Source organism: Elaeis guineensis, unplaced genomic scaffold (assembly GCF_000442705.2).
Source record: "Elaeis guineensis isolate ETL-2024a unplaced genomic scaffold, EG11 Super_Scaffold_32645, whole genome shotgun sequence".
Lineage (NCBI taxonomy): Eukaryota > Viridiplantae > Streptophyta > Magnoliopsida > Arecales > Arecaceae > Elaeis > Elaeis guineensis.
This window is the reverse complement of record NW_027332421.1, coordinates 1-15,730: the sequence shown is the minus strand read 5'-3', so window position 1 is coordinate 15,730 and position 15,730 is coordinate 1.

The window sequence follows — 15,730 nt, the reverse complement described above, 5'->3', positions numbered from 1 at the left end:
CAGATTTTTAGGTAAAAACGAGAGCTTATAGAATAACGTATCTGGGATCCCCCATTTTTATAGGCGGAGGGCTCAACAGACTGATAGCGACGTTCATAACCGTCTGGTAGTGAGCCACCCACAGTCAAGAGAAATTTATTGCGAGGAGTAGTGGAGTGGACCCGTGGCCCTCACTGTAGCGCGCCACGTGGAGTCTGCCGCAGGGAGTAGAGCAGCGTCCGTTGTCGCGACTTGCCAGAGCATGGAAGAATTGCGCAGTATCCGTTACAGAAGGTGGAGCAGGATCGTGGGCATCATAGCGGTCTGCCAGGGAATAGTGGAGCCGCACGGGATCCGTCACAGGAGGTGGAGTAGAGTCATGGCCGTCATAGCGGTCTGTAAGGGAATGATGGAGCTGCGCAGGGTCCGCCGCAAGGAGTGGAGCAGTGGTGTCCGTTACTGTGGCTTGTCAGGGGATCCAGACTTGTTGGCCAAAGTTCGGTCGGAGTCGGTAGCGAGGTCCAGCACCCGTAAAAGTTTGGACGAGGTCTTCCCGCAGTCGAAATAGAAGACGGAGTCTGACTCTCGTAAAAGTCTGGACGCAGTCTTCTTGCAGTTGCGGGTCGTAGGCGGAGTTCGGCCCCCGTAGGAGTTCGGGCGGAGTCTTCCTGCAATCGAAATAAAAATAAAGTCCAGCTCTCGTGGGAGTCCGGGCGGAGTCTTCTTTGCTGTAGAAATTGTGAATGGAGCCCGGCTCCCGTAGGAGTCCGGGCGGAGTCTTCCTTGCTGTAGAAGTCATGAACGGAGCCCGGCTCCCGTAGGAGTCCGGGCGGAGTCTCCCTTACGGTTGAAGTCATGGGTGGAGCCCAGCTCCCGTAGGAGTCCGGGCAGAGTCTTCCTGCAATTAAAGTCAGGTACGAAGTCTGGCTCCCGTAGGAGTCCAGACGGAGCTTACCAGCAGTTGAAGTTGTGGGCGGAGCCCGACTCCCATAGGAGTCCGGGCGGAGTCCCCCTTGCGGTTAAAGTCGTGGGTGGAGCCCGGCTCCCGTAGGAGTCCGGGCGGAGTCCCCCTTGCGGTTGAAGTCATGGGCGGAGCCCGGCTCCCGTAGGAGTCCGGGCGGAGTCCCCCTTGCGGTTGAAGTCATGGGTGGAGCCCGGCTCCCGTAGGAGTCTGGGCGGAGTCCCTCTGTAATTAAAGTCAGGTGCGAAGTCCGGCTCTCGTAGGAGTCCGGACGGAGCTTACCGGTAGTTGAAGTCGTGGGTGGATCCCGGCTCCCGTAGGAGTCCGGGCGGAGTCTTCCTTGCTGTAGAAGTCATGGACGGAGCCCGGCTCCCGTAGGAGTCCGGGCGGAGTCTTCCTTGCTGCAGAAACTGTGGACGGAGCCCAGCTCCCGTAGGTGTCCGAGCGGAGTCTTCCTTACTGCAGAAGTCGTGAATGGAGCCCGGCTCCCGTAGGAGTCTGGGAGGAGTCTTCCTTGCGGTAGAAACTGTGGACGGAGCCCGGCTCCCGTAGGAGTCCGGGCGGAGTCTTCCTGCAATTAAAGTCAGGTGCGAAGTCCGGCTCCCGTAGGAGTCCGGACGGAGCTTACCGGTAGTTGAAGTCGTGGGTGGAGCCTGGCTCCCGTAGGAGTCCGGGCGGAGTCTTTCTTGCTGTAGAAGTCGTGGACGGAGCCCGACTCCCGTAGGAGTCCGGGCGGAGTCTTCCTTGCTGCAGAAACTGTGGACGGAGCCCGGCTCCCGTAGGAGTCCGGGCGGAGTCTTCCTTGCTATAGAAACTGTGGACGGAGCCCACAAGGGTTAATCCCACTAAGAACTTTGGCCGTGGGTATTTTATACCCAACATCAGTCTAATTGAAGTTTGTCTAGCTCAAAAAAGGCTTGTCTTAATTCGTGAGATGAATTTAAGACAACACATGCTAATTTCTAGCACCTGCCAATTTCATTTTAGGACATCTGTCAAAAGTTGACATATGGGTCTTAAACTGAAGAGGATTCATTGGAGGACTTTTGTGGAGTGTCCACATATCCAAACCACTTCAAATTGGATGCCATAATTAGATTATGGCGTGAGCTCAATTGGATTTAAGTGGGCCCCCCAAATGGATAAGAACCAAAGAGTCCTGATAAACATGGACTCTTTGGCGCCACCTTATTTGTGCTTATCCAATGTTGGTGCCAACATAGGAGAGAGCATGGGGATTCTTATCTGATGTGATCAGATGACATCACTCCACCAATCAAATTTTTTTCAAAATTTATTAGAATTTTTTGATTGGTCGAATGATGTGGCACTGCGCAACATACAGGATCTATATAAACCCTGCTGCACCTAGGGTTTTGAGATAGAACTTGTTTTATGCAAAAACCCATTAGCTGCCATCCCCTCCCCTCTTTTCCATATCCTCCCTGCTCTCCTTTCTCCCCTCTTCATGTCCAAGAAGTTGGACGTTCATCTGGCAAAGGTACAAGGCGTGGTGATGCTTGGAACAGAAGGCTGCAGGACATCTTCGACAAGCTGCTGCTCCAACTTTAGAAGGAGTTCTAAAGTTCTTTCAAATTAGATATTAATCTGATTTTTAGAGCATAGAATCACAAGGAGAATGTTTTAGATCCTACCTGAGTGGATACTGGTAGAGGCCAGGTGCTTGCGTGGCTACATCAGAACCTCAGGCAGTGCTGCAATCATCTACAGGGTAATTAGATTACCCTAGAGGTATGTCTATATTTCTCATACTTTTAGATTTAATTTTAGATTTTAAATATTAGATAATAAAATTAGATCTAAATATCATAGGATAAAAATTTTTAATTTATTCTACCCCAGATTTGATGAAATCTGGAAGATCCTACACAGAAAAAAGGCAGTTTTTCCTTCAAGTGGTATCAGAGCCAGGTTGTTGGCTTTATTTCAGATCTATTTTAGATCTTATTTTAATTTTAATTTATTTGATATTAAATAATTTCAGATGTCATATCAGATATGATAGGATCTGAAATCAAAATATTTAAAATTAAATCTAAGAAGATCTAACATGCATGAGATGCATAACTAGACTAGGACTAATTGAATCCATGAATAGTCTTAAGTTTTATATTTTAATGAGATTAAAATATGAATTAAATATAATTTATTCTCTATTTTTTTATATTATAATTATTATAATCAGATCAAAAAATAAAAATAAAAATTTTAATTATTTCATAAAATTGATCTGTTGCATGCCTAGACTAGTTGTAGAATTGTTCTAGTAACTTGTCTAGAATAGTTTTTATTTTAAATAGTTCAATTTAAATTATATTTTTCAGATATTATATGTGAGGTATCAGATCTGAAAGCATATTAATTAGATTGATTTTTGATACATGAAATGTATGCAAAGCATGTATTAGTTAGATCTTAAATTGTATATGTGATATGTTAATTTAGATCTAACTAGTTTTGTAGTTAAATTTATATTTCTGATTAAGGTGTTCCTCATGGCCGTCCGGTCATAAGAACAAAGTAAAGTTTTAAGACCCTCTCTTTTCATTCAATGGGGTGTTCATATGACATGTAGGGGTGCCGCGCGTTCATCTTTAATCAAAAATCAAAACTTACTTTTCTGCAAAACCCTAGATCCTAAAATTCTAAGATTTATTTTACATGCTTTATTTATGAACCCAAACTAAATTAATGTATTGAGCTTATGAACTTTAGTTAGGTCTAAAATTAAGAATTTTAGATCTAAGATATTTTCATAAGATTGGGTTTGGGCTTGGGTAGATCAATTTGGTCTAGCGGTTGATCAAACTGAATCAAGAGTTGGTTAGGTGGGATCATGAAAGCTAATAATTAACCAACCTAATAGGATTAAGTCTGGGTCAAGGTCGAATCACATTTAGACGTGACTCAATCAAGTTAAAACCTAATTTAGCTCAGTGGTTAGAGTCTGGATTGTAAGCTAACCCAATTAGTTCTGGTTCGACAATTTGGTGTCTAAGGTAAGTTGGGCAGATGCGACCGACTGGTTTTTAATTGGGAGCTACTTGACTCGAATGTGTTCTTGTCGAGTTAATGGCATATCCCTCCCACCGGTCTCACTTACCTGGCCATATGTGTCGATCCAATTCTGATTTGAGGTGGCTAACAATTCGAGCTGACCCATGCCACTAGATTAATTATAATTATTATGACTATGTCAAGTCAAGTTTAAAGAGACCTAAATCAAATCTCCCTAAGAAAATATTAAGTCTAGGTCTTCCACCATTATGGATGTGCGGGCCCTTCCCAGGGTTGATTGTTTTCGGCTAGTTACAGTGGCTCAGTTGCATCGGAAAGATGCAACCATGTCCATTAGGCATTGGATGCTATGGATTAGAGGATGGGTTGGGCTCAATATTTCGGATACGGTGAGGGACCTAATCAGGAATCTAGTTCGTGCAAATGGTAGGTTTGGCTTAACTAAGGATTGGAGCAATATCTCGGATAAGATGAGCTTCATGAATTAGAGACCAAGTTTTGGGTGCACCATGATTAGAGAACCATTGGATAAGAGTTGTCCACTCATCGGTTGACCCATCACCAATAACTGTTAGGTGAGGTGATGAGCCAGTCGGTGAGACTGCACCACCCACTAGAAATCACTAATCACGAAGATTTTCACATCTCTACCAAGGGAGTGTAGGGATCTGAGAAAATAATGAGAGCCTAATTTGTTTAAAAAGAAAAACCCTAAATAAATTGGTTGAGTCTGATTACAAAATCTAACTAGAAACTTTTGACTCTCTACAGGAAACATGTCTGCCTCAAACCCCCTAACTAAAATTCTAGACACTCATAGACTGACTGGACCAAATTTTAAGGACTAGTTGAGAAACTACAGAATTATTCTGAATTTCAAAAATTAACTCATATCTTAGACCAGGACCCACCTACCATGCCAGCACGTCCGACTGCTGAACAGAGAGCATCTCTAGAAAAGTGGATGGATGATGATAACAAAGCCAAGTACTACATGTTGGGTGCGATGTCTGATGATTTGCAGTGCCAACATGAAAATATTTTGACTACCCACCAAATGTTGGCTCACCTACAAGAGTTGTTTGGTGAACAGAGTCGCGTGGCCAAGTATCAAGTCTGTCAAAAACTTTTTAAGGCCAAGATGCGTGATGGGCAATCAGTCCAAGATCATTGTTTGACAATGATCAAGGATCTTGAGGAGCTTGAGAAGCTCGGTATCATCTTAGACAAAGATTTTAAGATTGATGTGATCCTTTAGTCCTTGTCCGATGCATATGGTCAATTCATCATGAACTTCCATATATATAAGATGCAATGTACCTTGGCTGAGTTAATGAATATGCTGGTTACGACTGAGCTTTCAATAAAAGGTTCAAAAGGCTCAGTTCTTACTGTGGAGCGAACTTCTTCCAAGAAAAAGTCTTTTGGAAAGAAAAAGAAGTCCATGAAGAAGCAGAAGGTGGATGGCAAGAACAAGAAGACAGGACCGAAGAAGAATGCTTCTGAAAAGGGAAAGTATTTTTACTGTCAGTCAGAAGGCCATTGGAAGCGAAACTGTCCTCAGTACCTGGCCACCCTGAAGAACAAGAAGGATGGTCCTTCTGGAGGTAAGCTCATTATCAAATCTAATCTTACGGTTTCTTCTGCATCTAGTTGGGTGCTTGACTCTGGTTCTAGTGCTCATTTGTGTACTTCTATGCAGGGTCTTGAGGAGAGCAGGAGGTTGAGTGATGGGGAGATGATCCTACGTGTCGGGAATGGAGCAAGAGTTGCTGCTGTGGCCGTAGGAACCTATCCTCTGCGATTATCGTTAGGATTAGATTTAGTTTTAAGAGACTGTTATTATGTGCCTGCAGCAAGCAGGAATTTGATTTCTGTTTCATGTTTAGCACAAGAAGGCTATGTGATTAGCTTTCATAAGGACCATTGTAACATATTTTATGAAAATAATAATTGTGCAAATGGTTTTGTTATTAATGGTCTCTATCAATTACATGTTGATGTATCTGTTTTTAATATTGAGCAAAATATGAATGCCATAGGAATTAAAAAGCCTAGAGATAGTCTAAATGATAAGTATCTGTGGCACTTAAGGCTAGGTCATATAGCGGAAGATAGGGTTAACAAATTGGAAAAATCTGGGCTACTGAGTCTGTTGACTTTCGAGTCATATCCAGTTTGTGAATCATGCTTTCAAGATAAAATGACCAAGCTCCATTTTGTGGGACATGAGAAAAGGGCCACAGACCTACTTGCCCTAGTACATACGGATGTGTGCGACCCATTTGATGTGCCGGCTAAAGGCAACTTTGTCTACTTCATTACCTTTACCGATGATATGTCTAGGTATGGATATGTGTTTCTAATGAAATACAAGTCTGAAGCCTTTGAAAGGTTCAAAGAATTTAGACATGAGGTAGAAAAATAAACAGGAAAGCCCATTAAGGTTCTTCAATCAGATCGAGGAGTTGAATACCTTAGTCAAAAATTCCTAGACTATCTTAAGAATAATGGTATAGTCTCTCAATGGACTCCACCTAGAACACCTCAACTCAACGGGGTTTCAGAATGAAGAAATTGGACCCTATTAGATATGGTCTGTTCCATGATGAGCTTCACAGACCTCTCAGAATTTTTTTAGGGACATTATCTCATGACAGCAATTTATGTATTGAATAGGGTTCCCTCTAAAACCGTTCCTACCACACCGTATGAGATATGGCATGGTAAGAAGCTAAGTCTGAATCATCTCAGAATTTGGGGTTGTCCGGCTCATGTCAAGAGACAGCAGACGGACAAGTTAGAGTTCAGGTCTTTTAGAGCTCGGTTCATAAGATATCCTAAAGAGTCATTAGGATATTATTTTTATATTTTGAAAGATCACAATGTGATTGTAAGTCGAAATACTATTTTTCTTGAAAAATAGTTTATTCAAGATGGTGGCATCGAAAGAATAATTAAGCTCAAGGAGAATGTCTCCCAAGAGCAACGAGCTAAAGAACCTGAGGAACCTAATCAATCAGAACCAGTCCTAACACAACCTCTTCTACCTCATAGATCGACTAGGGTTTTTCATCCTCCTGAAAGGTACTTAGGTACCATACAAGAGGATGTAGAGGAAATATTCCTCATGAAAAATGGGGTTCATGATAATGATCCCAAGACCTATGACGAGGCGATATCAGATATCGACTCCAAAAAATGGTTAGAGGCAATGAGATCAAAAATTGACTCGATACACTCAAACCAAGTCTGGACCTTGGTAGATCTACCTGAAGGTATTGTACCTATTGGGTGTAAATGGATCTTCAAGAGAAAGATAGGTGCAGATGAGAATGTGGAGACATTCAAGGCTAGGCTCGTAGCGAAAGGTTATAGTCAGTGCGAAGGCATTGACTATCAGAATACCTTCTCGCTCGTAGCCATGCTAAAATCCATCCACACATTGCTTGCTGTTGTAGCCTATTTCGATTATGAAATATGGCAGATGGACATGAAAATAGCGTTCTTAAATGGATATCTTGAGGCAGATATCTATATGGAATAGCCACTTGGTTTCACTGTTGCCCAGCTATGCAACCCAAGAGGGGGGGTGAATTGGGTTTTTAAAAATTTTAAGCCCAACAAATAACTTATGAAGAATAAAACAATGGCTTTAAATCAATATTAATTACCTAAAGTAGTATTGCAAGGATATAATAAAGAAATAAGATAAAGCGATAAAGCACACCACAAACACAAGGATTTATAGTGGTTCGGTGCTAACCTTGCACCTACATCCACTCCCCAAGATCCCACTTGGGAATTTCAATCCACTATCCTTTGTATTCAATCCGAATACAAAACGTCAGAAACTTCGACACTAGCTATCCCAAGCTAGAATACAAGACGTCGGAAACTCCGACCCTAGCTATCCCAAGCTAGAACACTTGTTTCCCGGGTACAAGCAAACCCAAAACACTCCGATTTCAGGTTCGGATCAATCTTTCCTTGTTTTGGAAATCCTCCAAAAACAAGAGCAAAAACTCACAAAGAGTAAGAATATTTAGAGCACAGATGAATACAATAACAGCTCCTTAAATGAGCAAATATAACAATAAAAGCTTTACTCAAATGAAGAACCCCTTTTTCAGATTTTCTCAAGATGAATGAACGGTTGAACCTTGAGAAGAGGTTGATTGTTGATTGAAGATCTCTTGAAAGCTTTGAACGATCTCTAGATCAAGGTTGAAACGATAGGCGTGAAGAATTCTCTCCTTGAAAGATCTTCCTTTTCTCTTTCACAATCTCTCTGGTATATTGTGGATCCTCTCTCTTTTTCTCTATGGATATTTCGTTGATCTCAGGCTTTTTCTTGCAAATTTTGGATCCTCTCTTCTGTTCTTCTCTTTTTTTTTTCTTTTTCTCTTCACATTTGATTTCACGTTTGATCCGCTATTTAATCTGCAATTTCTTTCATCAAATTAAGCATTTTGTGGCATTAGAAGCAAGAGAAAACAATTTAGGCAGATAAAGAGCCGTTAGAGGATTTTTAGGAAGCATAAATGGCAATTAAAACGGACAAAAAAATAGCCGTTGCTGACATTTCCCGTCGCAGGGGTCGACTCATGAGTCGACTCATGCTTCAGGGGTCGACTCATGAGTCGACCTCTGTTGCAAAAACCAGAGAATGCTTTTCTGGAATTTCTTGGCTCAAATTAGCAGGGGTCGACTCATGAGTCGACTCACAGGTCGTGCCAAGCCAGAAAACTAGCGTGCCAAGGAGAATTTTTGCGTGCCAATCAGCTCACAATGCCATGAGTTGACTCATGAGTCGACTCATACACTTCAAACCTTCATAACTTCAAAAATATAAGTCCAAACACAATGAAATTTTCACCAATAGATTTCAAATCATTTGTTCTACCAAATGGTACTATCAAATCAGGATTTTAGTGAAATTATGATTTTGCCCTTGAAGAGCATAAGGACTTTTTCATTTTAAAATATTGTATCCCTTCAATCTGCTTTGTAATCATCAAAATCAATCTAGGAGCAACAATCTCCCCCTTTTTGATGATGACAAAACATATGAACAAAAATATTTATGTTAATGCATTAATTTCAAAAGAATCCATTATAGGTGTATATGCTTGAAAAGAGTATGATTCTTTTGGCATGTAATATAAATGCAAAAATAGTTTGTCCATTTTCTTAAAGATTTGAAAAGGGTATTAGATCATTTTGAGTTCTAGATATATCAGAGCAAGAGAAGATAAATAACTTTTTCTATGTATCAGAGCAAAAATAATTTTTACAATGATATCAGAAAAGATTTTATAATGTATCAGAGCAAGAAAATTTTTAATGTATCAGAGAAAATTTCATACAGTATTAGAGCAAATGTTATAATATATTAGAGAAACCTTCACACTGTATCGGATCAAATGTTATCATGTATCAGATCAAGTTGAAAGAAATTGTAGGATGTATCAGAGTAAAACAAATTTCTTATTGATGTATCAAGATGAGTAAAATTTCAAAAGCCAGTTTGAATATCAGAGCTTATATATAAAAAAATACTTATTTGCATTGTACTCATGATTTTGCTTCTGATGGATGACCTTTTTTTTTAAGTTCTGTCTGATACCAAATTTCGATACCAAATTTCTTAAAGTTTTGTTTATATTTGTTTCCAATATATATATTTTTAATCTTCCAATTTTGTTTAATTTCTTTTTTCATAATTTATTTGTTTTATTTAATTTCTCCCCCTTTTTCTCATAATTTAGGATTTTCTTTTTGTCTAATTTTAATTTTTGTTTTTGTTAAATTTCTCCCCCTTTTTGACATCATCAAACATAGTTAACTCTTTCTTTTCTTTTTTTGAAATATTCTTTAATTTCTTCCTCTTTAGAGTTTTTCACAGATGTTTGCTCCCCCTTAATATAGCAATTATCAATAGCAAACAACAACAAGGAGAAGATAATATTTCAATAGATGTATCAGAGATTGAAATATAACCAAAATATAATCATTACAAAGATATAGGTAAAAGATGATTTCATTAATATCATAATTGTTTCAATACATAAAATTCAACCAGCTAAATGTCAATACATGGCCCCAAGGTATAGATCCTAGAACAAGATACTAACTCCTAAGATCTAGATAAGTCAATGATCAGAGTCATCAGATATAGGGTGAGGAGATGATGGATCAGAAGTGCGTCCTCTACCCCGTCTGCTCTGCCACGAGTAGGAGAACGAGATGAACTGGGAGGCTGAGAACGCTGAGATACTAGGGCTGATACCATGAGTCTGATAGAATCAAGTACGTTCAGTGCTCTGGAAATAGATTGAAGTAGAGCAGTGAACTGGGTGGTAGCATGCTCACTCGATCCTCTGATCTCTTTCCTCAGTAGCTCATATCCACCTTCTAATGCTCCTCTGAGCCTTCCAGCCTCTGCAGTGAGGTCTGTGACCTCAATAGTAGACTCCTGTGGCTGGGGATGGGCCAATGCAAGAACTTGCCCCTGCAAGTCAAGAACTCTGCCAGTAAGTCTCCAGACTGTATCCTCAAGCTGCTGTATCCTGACGGACTGATCTGAAATCATCTGAAATACAGTGGAGATGTGGGAGTAATGGTCTGATCAGAAGAAGTAGCTCCAGGTGCAAAAGAAGTACTACTCCACTGGCTAGACAACAAAGAAGCCACACGCTGAGATATATGCTCGATCTGATCATCAGCCAGTCTGAACTCTGATGGAGGTGCTCTGCTCTCTGGCTGATACACTGGTGTGGGCATCCTAGTAAACTCAGAAGGGCCAGCCTCAGTATCAGGAATGAACTGGGTATCTGGTGAAGCTGCCCTGAAATCATGTACAGGAGAAGATGGACCTTTTTCTTCTACTCTGCCTTCAGTTCTGTCTTCAGCTCTTTCCTCAGCTCTCTCCTCAGCTCTTTCTTCAGAGCCCTTGATCCAACCACCAACAGTCTTTGTAATTCCATTCGGTGCAGGCTGTGTTGGTTGAAAGTGTCCACATGTGAGAGCTTGGTAGGTGTCTCCCCCTCACAGCTAACTCCAAACCTCCTAAATACTCTAGTAAGGGCCATACCATAAGGCAAGTGTGCCTTGGATCTGTTCAAAGTTTCTCTCATGGCCTCTATCATAAGTGCAGGGAGGTTTAGGGGGGTCTGAGTGATGATATGAAACATGACACATACATCTCTGCCAGATAGTAAGTCATGTCTACCACTCCTAGGAAAGAATAGTTTTGTCACAATCTGATGCAGGACCCTCATCTCAATGGAAGTAGCTTTGCTTCCAATCTGTTTAAACTTCCTGAAAAATCTTCTCCTAAGATAATTCTGATCCCTTCTTCTTTAATTGGGAGTTCCATATATGAGTATCCTTCACTAGGCAACTGAAGTATCTCTCCCAATATCCTAGAATCCAAACAGATGTCAATCCCCTTTACAGTTGAAGTCACAGACCCGTTTCCATAATTTAGGTTCTGGTAGAACTCTCTGACTAGATCAACATAGGTGACTTCCTTAAGAGAGCAATAAAGTTTCCATCCTTGATTTTTGATCTTGGTAGCAAAAGTAAAGCCTTCTTTCTCAAAGAACCGAAAATCTATATTTTTCCCGGTTTCTACTTTTCTATCAGAAAGAAGATTTACACTGGGGCTTATGGAGGATTGAGAGGGACCTTGAGCAGGTACTGAAACTGGATTGGGAACAGTGGAAGACTGAGCATGCCTTTTCTTTCGGACAATTTCCTCAGGCTCTCGGATTGATTTCCTCCTTTGGGGAAGTTTCATCTTTGGAGCCATATCCAATAAAGTAGCAGACAAGAAGACTTGAATTCAGTGGAGGAGGGATCACAAAAGAGTAAAGAAGAATTTTGGTGGAGAAAAGAAGTGGATTTTGAATGAACGGTGAAGTTCTAGGGCACGTTCCACCCGGCCTATCACTGCGAGAAAGCACAGAAAAGTCTTTTCAAGGAGGCGATTTTTGGTGGAGAGAAGGAGGGAGAATTGCCTCAGAATTGATCCTTGGATTTGGAGCAAAAAGAGTTGGAGAGGACGGCTTTCGAAGGAAGACGACGAGAAGATGAGTCGTCTCATAAACAGGGTTTCCCGTTTTAAAAACAATGAACCCGATGGAAGTTGGTGGGATTTACAAGTTTGCCATTGAGTCGACTCATGGGGGTCGACTCATGAAGTTCAGAAAATCAGAAAAAATACAAATAAATTCCAGAAAAATTCAAAATTTTGGGAGAAGGAATTTTGCTCAATGATAAGTTTTTAGAGTGATAAAACTGAGCTTTTGGAACAGGATAGTTGTTGGAAATGAGCTCTAAGAATATTTGATAATAATTAAGAGAAGTTTAGGCAAATGGATCTAGAATTCCTAGATTTCTCTAATTTCACAGAATCTATCCTCACTAAGGGCCTTTGTAAAGATATCAGCTAATTGATTTTCAGTGCTAATATATTCAAGAATTATATTTTTGTTTTGAACATGCTCTCTTATGAAATGATGTCTTATTTCAATATGTTTAGATCTTGAGTGTTGTATTGGATTTTTAGATAGATTTATGGCACTTGTATTGTCACATTTTATTGGAGTTTCATTAAGTTTGATTCCAAAATCTTCGAGTTGTTGCTTAATCCACAAGATTTGAGCACAACAACTTCGGCTGCAATGTATTCGGCCTCAGCCGTAGACAGTGCCACCAATTTTGTTTCTTGCTAAACCATGAGATTAGGTTAACTCCAAGAAATTGGCAAGTTCCACTTGTGCTTTTTCTATCTAATTTACATCCAGCAAAATCAGCATCAGAATATCCTAACAAATTAATTTGTGAGTCCTTAGAGTACCATAACCCTATAGTTTGTGTACCATTTAAGTATCTAAGGATTCTTTTAACAGCATTCAAATGAGATTCCTTAGGATTAGATTGTATCTTGCACATAAGCAAACACTAAACATGATATCAGGCCTACTTGCAGTTAGATATAATAATGAGCCAATCATACCTCTGTAGTATTTTAAGTCTACGCTTTTACCTTCATCATCCTTGTCAAGCTTACTTGAGGGACTCATTGGTGTGCCAATAGGTTTGCAGTTCTCCATTCCAAATCTTTTGAGTAGTTCCTTGGTGTACTTGCTTTGGGTGATGGAGATTCCCTCTTTTGATTGTTTGATTTGGAGTCCGAGAAAGAAAGTGAGTTCTCCCATCATGCTCATCTTGAACTCTCCCTGCATAAGCTTAGCAAAGTCTTGACAAAGGGATTCATTAGTAGACCCAAAAATTATGTCATCAACATAAATTTGTATAATTAGCATATCATTTTGGTTTCTTCTAATAAATAGAGTTGTTCACATTGCCTCTTGAGAAACCATTATTTAGTAGAAATTTGCTTAGCCTTTCATACCATGCTCTAGGTGCTTGTTTTAGACCATATAAAGCTTTATTTAATCTAAAGACATGATTGGGAAAAGCATGATCTTCAAATCCAGGGGTTGTTCTACATATACTTCTTCAGAAATATATCCATTTAAAATACACTTTTAACATCCATTTGAATTTTATAAAGCAAGCATAAGCAAGTAGAAGTCTAATGGCTTCTAATCTAGCAACAGGTGCAAGGTTTCATCAAAATCAATTCCTTCTTCTTGATTATATCCCTTAGCAACCAGTCTTGCTTTATTTCTAATTACATTTCATGCTCATCTAACTTGTTTCTAAAGACCCATTTTGTGCCAATTATTGAATAATCTTTAGGTCTTTTCACTAAGGTCCAAACATTATTTCTTTCAAATTGACTGAGTTCTTCTTGCATAGCATTAATCCAGTTATGATCATTTTCAGCTTCTTCAAAAGTTTTAGGGTCAAGTTGAGATACAAAAGCACAATGATTAAGTACATCTCTAAGTGAAGAACGTGTTTTTACCCCATGCATAGGATCACCGATAATTAATTCCTTAGGGTGGTTGTGAACATACCTCCATTCCTTGGGTAAGTCATTTGTACCTTGAGGTTGTTCTTGAATTTCTTCACCTTTCTCATTTTGTTCATCTTCTTGATCCTTGTCTTCTGGAGTTGCTGAATCTTTCAGAGTGATCTCCTTCATACCTTCTATTAGTGGATCTGCATCATCAACACCCTCATTCTTCCTTGAAGGAGGATCGTTAGATTCATCAAAGACAACATGTATGGACTCCTCAACTACTAAGGTTCTTTTGTTGAAACTCTAAATGCTTTACTAGTGGAGGAGTAACCTAGAAGGATTGCTTCATCTGATTTTGCATCAAATTTATCAAGTTTTCTTTGCCATTATTTAATACAAAACATCGGCAACCAAAAACATGAAAATAGGCAATATTTGGTTTTCTTCCTTTCCAAAGTTCATAGGGGGTTTTCTTTAAAGATTGTCTTATTAAAGCACGATTTAAAATGTAACATGCTGTGTTAATAGCTTTCGCCCAAAAATATTTTGGAAGGTTGCTTTCACAGAGCATGGTACGGGCCATTTCTTCTAAGGTTCTATTTTTCCTTTCAACTACCCCATTCTGTTGGGGTGTCCTAGGAGCAGAGAAGTTGTGGCCAATTCCATTTTCATCACAAAAATTTTCAAAGTCATGATTTTCAAATTCTGTTCCATGATCACTTCTAATATTTTGAATTGAAAACCCTTTTTCATTAGTGACTTTCGATGAAATTTCGTGAAAATTTGAAAAGTTTCATTTTTGTGAGCTAAAAAGAAACCCAAGTAAAACGAGAGTAATCATCAATTATTACAAATCCATATCGTTTTCCTCCTAGACTAGTGGTTTTAGTTGGTCCAAATAAATCCATATGTAAGAGCTCTAAAGGTCTAGAAGTTGAAATAGTGTTTTTGGATTTAAATGATACTCTAGTTTGTTTACCTAATTGCATGCATCACAATTCTATCCTTTTCAAAATTCAATTTTGGCAAACCGAGAACTAAATCCTTTTTGATTAATTTTGAAAGAGAATGATGCTAATATGTGCAAGTCTACGATGCCACAGCCAACTAGTCTCATTTATTTAGCATTTAAGAAACTAGGCATTGCATGTCTAATTTAGTTAAATCATTCAAGTCTACCATATAAACATTGCCATGCCTATGTCCTATAAATTTAATGCCATCGTTAATAGGACTCGTCACAATGCATACAGATGATTCAAAACTTACTTTATACCCTTTATCACAGAATTGACTAATGCTGAGTAAGTTATGCTTTAAACCTTTAACAAGTAAAACATTCTCAATGTATTTGGAGGGAGTGATACCAATGTTACCTATCCCGATGATCTTTCCTTTGCCATTATCTCCAAAGGTGACCATCCCTCCATCCTTAGCATCAAGCATGATGAATTGTGATTCATCACCAGTCATGTGTCTCGAGCATCCGCTGTCAAGATACCATTTCCTGTTTCCTTCTTGGGATGCTAGACACACCTGCAAGCACAGATCAAGTTTTCTGTCTTAGGTACCCAAGCTTTCTTGGGTCCTTTCAGGTTAGTCAGAATGGTTCCTTTTGGAACCCATATTTTCTTTGTGTTTGCATATTTGTTAATAAGACATGTGTATGATTATGTCCTATTCTTCCACATTTAAAACAAGTAATATTTGTAGGCTTTTTGCTTGAATAATTTGCATAAATATCCTTCAAAAATTTTTGTTTTTCAGGGGTTTATAACCAAGTCCAGCCTTTCATATATAGCTTCTTGATT